This window comes from Cupressus sempervirens, chromosome 3 (genome assembly GCF_028749045.1).
Source record: "Cupressus sempervirens isolate cs-2001-9-10 chromosome 3, ASM2874904v1, whole genome shotgun sequence".
Taxonomy (NCBI): domain Eukaryota; kingdom Viridiplantae; phylum Streptophyta; class Pinopsida; order Cupressales; family Cupressaceae; genus Cupressus; species Cupressus sempervirens.
In genome coordinates, this window is record NC_143120.1 from 317,774,478 (window position 1) to 317,782,863 (window position 8,386).

Below are 8,386 nucleotides of genomic sequence, written 5' to 3' on the forward strand. Positions count from 1 at the left end.
TTCTTCACCTTTTCGACTAAATTTTTTTGATTTTTCAATAAGCTGAGGAATCATTTGATGTTGTAATTGTTGTAGTGATGAAAGAATTATTGCATCTGCTGAAACATTTGTTGACTTAATGAAGCAATTGATGGATGTGGAGCAAGAGGAGGATGAGGCCCTCCTGGTTGTACACCTTGAGATGCTGAACCCAACACCATGTACTGTACATCTACTGCAGAGGATATGGCCCATCAAATTCCATGCAAGATCCCATACAACACATTCTTGTGCATAATGTGTCTTGACTTCAGGAAGTTCATTCCCAACAAGCCAGTGTATAAAGGATCCATCCCAGCTTCTACTCACAAAAAACTCCTCGTGGAATGGAAGCCACGCCACCATAGAGAGGACTGTATGCTTGTGACCATGCAGATTGCTTAGATCCCGTCATTGATTGCCCCAATTAAATGGAACTTTCTACTCTTGACTGTTTAGAAACTTATATCTCCATCACTAACTTTCACAAGCATCAACACCATGCAAAATATTTATTATATGTAAATGCCTTCCCTAATACTTTCTCTGATTGCACAATAGAACAAAGGCAATGTTTTCTTGATGCCAGGTTCAATGCTCCCATCAAAAGATTGGTACTGTTGTGCACAGTTGTCTGATATAAATTAATTGTCAACGTCAATGCCAAAGAAATATGCAACCTCTGCAATGTTGTCTATAAATCATAATAAGAATATTTTGTACAAGAACAATAATAAGTTACTAGATTCTCAATGCCAAGCAGATGTTGTAATGAGAATTCTGCCTAGCCATCAAAAAGATAGAGCTCCCCCTTCTTCCTTAAGCTTGTAGCTACTGTAATATGATTGTAGTTGTGAGTTGACTATGTCGTTCACAGAGGCACTGAGTGGATACCCACTAAAACTTGCCATCATCAGTCTGGCCCTCCATTTTCTAGCTAACTCATACCTCTCAATTCTGTCTGCTCCTTCACAACCAACTATGTTGACAATATCTCAGGTGAGGCAATGCTTTTCAACATTCATATGGTCTCTGGTAGTCCTTGGAAGTGAAGTATCCAAAGATTCAAAGACTATTGAATAATAGTTTAAAGCTTCCACAAATAGAGGCAAGAAAGGTGCAGTATTAGTATTTACCTCTTGTTCCACTACAGTGACTACTTTAGGATTTAGAGACTTTACCATGAGTGCCAAATGAAAAATCATGATAAACTTTATTCCTTGTAAATGATATCCAATAAATTTGGGTATAGCTCCACCAGTGTACTTGGATCCCAACAGTCCAGTTCTTTACCATCACATCCTAAATTTGAGAGGTAGTTGGCCAATTGGTTACCTTCACGATAAGTATGATTGAGGATGCAATTTTCAAAAGCATCAATTATGCACCAAGCCTGTTTTAGCTTGTAAGCCAAACTTCTACATTGAATTTGTCTCTTAATACAAGCCTGAATAATAATAAGAGAGTCCCCTTGCACTTGGAGATGAGATATCTTCATAGATAATGCTGAAACAAGGCCAAGGAGCAAAGCTGAAACCTTAGCATTATTACTACTGCCCCATGGAATATGTGAAGATTTTATATAAAGAGGTATGCCCAAATGATTACATAAACACACGCCTATACTAGACATCCTTGGATTGCCACGAGATGCACCATTGAAATTTAGCTTAATAACACCTTATTCTGGAGGATGCCATATCACATTCAATCTGTCTTTCTTCAATGTATTTTTTAGGCTTAAAAGATTTGGGATAGATATAAACTTCCAGTCTTTGAGAATTTGATTATCCCATTTGGAGAAAAAAATTAGCAATGACCTCTTCCTAATATTAGTTATAACCAATTCAGAAATTGATTTTTCAATTATGTCAGTGACAGCACTAACTGTAGATTTCTCCTGCCTGAAGATACGCTTGTTCCTTTCCCACCACAAAGCCCAAACAACCAAGGATGGGGAACCTTTCCAGATGGGTGATAAAAGAGATTTTGCATGTAACACTGGCCAGGATTCAAATAAATCCCACAAGGAGTTTGGCAGTGGCATTGAAAAGCTAAGTTTGCCAAGAAGAAACAACCAACAATCTTGGGCAAAAGCACACTGAAGAAAAACATGATCAACATTTTCAAAAAATTGCCCACATAGAAGGCATTTAAATCGTTGGGAAATATTGAATCTTTCTAACCTGTCACTTGTTAATGGCCTTTTTTGAAGTGCTAGCCAAGAGAAGCAACTTGCTTTAGGCAATGTACAATCATTCCAACAAAAAAAAGACACCCTTTTCTTAATCAAATTATTCTATAAATTGATAAGAGCCAAATATCCATCTTTGATTGAATAGCATCCATTAATAGCAGGGGCCCAAAAAATCCTATCTTCTTGTCCAAGAAAGAACACATCCCTATCACTAACAACCTAATTAAATAAAACACCAATATGATCTGGTATAGGCAAATTAGAAGGATCTTTCCAATTGACCTTGTTAGATAGAGGATCCACTTGAGACACATAATCCACAACTCTATCTCCCCAGTTGTCTTTAAATATCTGAATGAAAAATGAAAACTCTTGTCTAGCAACCAGAGGAGGAAGGCCATTCCATGAATCCTCCCAAAATAATGCTCGAACTCCATTATTAATTTGCCAAGAAACATAGTCAAGTATCACATCTCTAGATGTAGTCATAAACTTCCATATTTCAGAGCCATGAGGTAAGTTTGAAGTAGTTAAGATTTGAAGAGGATCTAAGGAGTCAAGATATTTAGATTGCATAATCTGACATCATAAACTATTTGGTTTGTGGATCATTTGCCAAATCAACTTTCCACCATAAGCTTGATTTCTAATTGCCAAGTTATGGAGACCCACTCCACCACAATTTTTGTCATGCATCATATCCTCCAATGAAATTAATGGGATTTTTCTATGTTCATACATATTTCCATACCACAAGAATTTAGTAATTATTTGTCTAATCAGTTTAAACACTGAAGAGGGAGCCTGCAACACAGAGATGAAAAAGTTTGGTATAACTGAGAGGACAGATCTAACGAGTAAAATTTTACCCGAGAGGGAAAGCCATCTAGCTTTCCATGCTAAAACCCTATTTTTGATTCTATCAGTGATTGATTTCCAGTATACAGCCTTGTTAGGTCCCATAAAAAAGTGGAGTCCTAAATATGTTGATGGTAACAATTGTTGCTAGAAGCCCAAAATGTTAGCAATCTTGTCTGAAAGAAATTCAGTGGTGAAGAAGATGTAAACTATTGATTTAGGAATACTAATTTTCTGACCTGAAATAATAGTATAATGATCAAGGACTTGCTTAATTGATCTAGCTTCCTGAAGAGAAGCAAACCCAAATAATAGGGTATCATATGCAAATAAAGAGTGTGTGATGGATATTGTAGATCTAGGCAATTGAATTCCTTTCCAACATCCATTCATGTGTCTAGAAGTAATCAATCTACTGAAGGCCTCTAACATAATAATAAATAATGAGGGATATAGTGGATCGCCCTGCCTTACACCTTGGGAAGAGGGAAAAAAACCCGAACGAACCCCATTGATCATGACTGAAAAAATTGCTCCAGAAATACAAGCCTTAACCCATTTACACCACTTAGGAGAGAAACCAAACTTGAGAAGTACCTTAAACAAGAAATTCCAATTGACCTTGTCATATGCTTTAACCATATCCAATTTGATAACGAATGATGGAAGCTGGTGAGAGTTAATAGAATGCAATGTTTCATGTGCAACAAGAGCTCCTTCCATGGTCTCAATCCCAGGGACAAAACCACATTGCTGAGGAGAGATAATTTTTGTGAGAAACTTCTATAATCTTAAATATATAGCCTTGGTGAATATCTTATATATGGTTTTGCAGAAGGAAATTGGTCTGAAATCTGCAAAAGTCCTCGGAGATAAAGATTTAGGAATCAAGGCTATATTGGTGCAATTGAAATTCTTAAGCATGAAGCTGTGCTTTTTTGATTCCTCCATTGCGAGGAGAAGATCAAAAGAAATAAAATCCCAACATTTCTAAAAAAATCCAACTGTAAAACCATCTGGACTGCGAGCTTTATCTGAAGACATAGAAAACACCACATCCTTTATCTCACCCAAAGTAAAAGGTCTAATCATAAAAGCATTATCTTGTGAGGTAATCAAGGAAGGGATTACAAAGAGCATCTCTTCAATGAGAACATGGGATGGTTGATCATTTGGAGCTGGGGCTAGTAGATTTTTGAAAAATTTAACACCCTCATTCTGGATACTTGATGCATTTGACAAAATTTCATTAGAATATGAGCTTCCAATTTGAAAAATAGTGTTTGAAGCTCTCCTCTGTTTGACTGACATGTGGAAAAACTTAGTATTTTTATCTCCCTCCTGAAGCCATGATTCCCAAGATTTTTTCCTCCAATAAGCTTCTTCTCTACCACAAAGCTCCTCCCATTCAACCTATAATACTTTTTGTTTAACATATAGATCCGGAGTCAAACCATTAAGGATAATGTGAGAATGAACATCCTCTAAATTCTTAACCACTTGACCCTTTTCAGAAAAAACATTTTTGAACACATGCTTATTCCATAAAATAATCTAAGATTTCAAGAATTGAAGTTTTTTTATAGAATTGAAACATTCTATTACCCTCCACATATGGAGTAGAAATCCACCATTGTTTCAATAATGGGAGGAAGTGTGGATGTCTAAACCACATATGCTGAAAATTAAATGCAAATTTATGTCGTATAACTGAAGAAGGGACATAAATATTAAGCACCACTGGGTAATGATCAGAATCTGAAAAGGGAAGAACTTCAGTAGAGGCCAAAAATTGTAATAATTTCTAAAATTGGGAGACAAGGAATCTGTCTAGCCTCTCAGCAATTTGTAAAAAACCCTATCTACAGTTTGTCCATGTAAATTTACCTTGTAGAGGAATAATGTCAATCAGCTGGTTGTTAGATATGAAATTCTAGAAATCTACTATAGCTCTAGGTGGTGGACATATTCCTCCTTTCTTTTCCTCAAGACTGACAATGGCATTAAAATCACCTGCTATAATGAAATTCTCCTCAACATGTTCTTGTATAATCTGAGACACATGTTCCCATAACATTCTTTTTTCTTATGTAGAAGAGGGACCATAAATATTAATAATCTGAAAGGATAGATCAAAATGTTTAAAATGCAGTAGTTGCCAATTATTTCCATGTTTAATAGAGTGACCAGATATTATTTTTGGGTTCCAAAGTGTTGTGAGCCCACCTAATGCTCTTGTACCTGGAGAATGAGCTAAATTCCAAGATGACCAATTGCTAACTGTCTTATTATATGTATCAGCTGATAGCTTTGTTTCTTGTAAAAGAATAATATCTGCAGACAAAGAATCAAGTTGTTGTTTGACTCGATGTCGTTTGTCACAGGCATTGATGCCTCTAACATTCCAAGTAAGAATCTTCATTGAGGTCGAGGAGAACACACTATTCTCCTCAAGCTTCTTTTTTGTGAAGTAAAAGTATCCTCAAGAGTTGATTGTAAACTAGCCTCAATTTCTTCTCTTGTCTTAGAAGACTTAGGTTTTCTTCCTCTTTTCTTGGGTGTTTTCTTAACTTCAGACTCTACCATAGGACTTTGAGCAATAGAAAGGATTTTAGAATAGTCAAAAACCATCTTGTCATTATTGCAGTCACCATTATGAGATGTTTGTTCTTCTTGATCAGGGATAAAGTATGAATCTTGCTTCATATTAACTAGAATAGTTGGGTTCTCTAAATGAATAATCAACTATGGCCAACCAATTGCAAAGGCAATAATTGGTTCAGCCGTAAATGCTAAATTATCCTAGAGAACTTGATCAGTTGTATTTTTTAGATCAAAATCATGCACAACCTTTGGAATCTCCACCAATTGAGGGGATGTAGTCAAATCAATAATGAAAGAATATAAAAGTAAAGCCGAGAGATCCCTATCAGTAGTTGAATTCTGTGCAATATTGTCCATAGTTTGAATATATGTTTCCCTTGGATCTTCACACTCATTTTCCTCTTCTTGAACAACAATTTCATCAAGAATTTTCTTAGCCATTGAGATTGAGAGATGGGAAACCACAAATTTGAGCTTTGCCTCAGAAGGTTTGGAAAATTTGGCTTTATGCTGAAGAACAACCAGCATGTCTTCCCAATTGCTAAGCTTATCCAACTCATGGGACTGTATCAGGGGTGATTCTTGATCCTTGTTTCCCATCATATCTAGAAAAGTGAGTAATAACTGGGGTTGACTGCCTTTTGAAATCACTTCTAAAATCCATCAAGATATGGATAAAAAAAATCTGTAAATGAACCTCATAACACTGTCTTGATTTATCTCTATTAGAGATTGTTCAGATAATGGGTGTTGCAAACATTGCATAATATTGTTATATTTTATTTTGTTATGTAATGTTGTGCCTAGATGGACGTGCAACATGTAAAGATTCCCATGGAATATTCTTGACGAGTTGTATTGTAACATTGTGATAATATTTTATGTAATTATTTAATATTGGGGAAAAGAATTAAATGCCCAATATTAAATGTGGGGTCAGTGGGTTAGGTAGCACATGGTTTTAGCACATGGTTTATGTAATACCACTTATTGGTTTTGTGGGACTTGCTACTATATAAGCAGCCACAAGGGTAGTTGTTGTATAGAGAGAGAGTAAGAGAAAGAAAGGCAAGAGTCAAGCAGGACAAGGCTTGACAGGTTAGCCAAGGGAGCATTTTTGAAGGTTGAAAGCATGACATGGGATGTGTGGATTCATGCTTGTTCACATATTTTTCTTGGTTGTGGCTATGGCCATGAAGGCTTCCATGGTTGTATGGCAATGGTATTTTTCCTAAATAATACATGGTTATGGATGCTTTTGGAGGTCGGATTTTTCCCTCAATGAGGGTTTCCTAGGGTATATCTTGTGTCACAATGTTGTGGGTATGTTGTCTATTCTCTTGCATGTGGATTTTAATTCCGTGTTTATTTTAGATCTATTATGGGTTCTGTGGAAATGGTTATATTCTATGTTGCCAAGTTTCCTTACAGAGATTTATCTAGAACCTCTTCCATTATATGATTACTAGTATGCTAGTCATCTAGATCTTTATGTGAAAAAGAGGCATCAATCAAACTCCCATACTTTTCATTATTCTCCAATATTGAGCCAGAGCCTCTCTGAACAGAACATTTAGAAGGATCAGTACAGCTATCAGCACATACATCCATAAGTTTTCCGATGATCCCTCTATAAGAGTCACATTGATATACAAAATGCCCTAATTTGTGTTTTAATTTGGAAATAATCATTGCATCTTGCACTTTAATCAACTATATCCAAGAGCCCCAACTAGTTTTGAGCAGAATATCATTGGGAAGGATCTTGTTTTGGGAGACTAGTAAACAAACTCTCACTTCAAGATTGGGCCATTGATAGGGGATCAAATCATGCTTGAGAAATATCCCTATCTAATTAGCAATAATTTGAACAATCTTTGGATCCCTGTACTCCAGTGGTAAAGAAGGGAATGTTATCCATATAGGAAAGAATTGACAAACATCTAGATCTACCTTAAAATTAGGGTACCAATTAAAAGTACAAAGTCCAGATCCTTGAGAAAACCATCCTTTCTCTCTATGAACTTTATCTCTTTCTTCTTTGGAACCAAAAATGGTAATAAAAAACTTGAAATTTGAATCCAAGAGAAAGATTTCCCTTAAACATACCCAGAATTGTCGAGCCCAACTGGTGATATCATTGAAAATCAAATCAAGGTTTGAAAACATACCAATTAGGGCAGAATTTTGTAATCCCTGAATATGCTTACCAATGAGATGGTCTGCAAAGAAAACTTCCAGATCCTTTGCATGAGGCGCCTGATGTTGTGTTTCTTCATGAACCAAAGTGAAGACTGATTTTTGTACCTTTCTCCATTCCAAATTTTGTCTAGTCACAATCTTTGGTTTGAGGGGAGCTCCTCCAACTAATGGATTGGAGACATGCATAGATTGCGTCTTCAGTTGTAAAGGCAGATCCAACTCTGATTGTAAAGCTGGGTTCTGCCCCTGTAATTGAGTAGGTGAGTGTGGAGGATTACCATAGCATATATCAAAATGCTGTTGCTTATGGTGATTTTTCCTTTTGGGCTTTTTTGAGGGAAGACCCTTAATAGGTATTTTAGAAATATTTTCTCACCCATGTTGAACATTCAAAGGATGTTTAGTGAGTCCTTTACTGGCACCAGTCTTTGATGTTTCACCCACTTTAAATGTTGAAACACCCTCATGTCATGACAGATAGCTTCCAGAATGCTCAGATTGAAAACG

The 8,386-nt window shown here is 36.2% G+C and overlaps 1 pseudogene; it reads right to left on the reverse strand.

Moving 5' to 3' along the window:
• Positions 1-767: 767 nt before the first annotated feature.
• LOC149566266 (scarecrow-like protein 1) lies at positions 768-6,277 on the reverse strand (annotated as a pseudogene).
• Between the last annotated feature and the right edge of the window lie 2,109 nt (positions 6,278-8,386).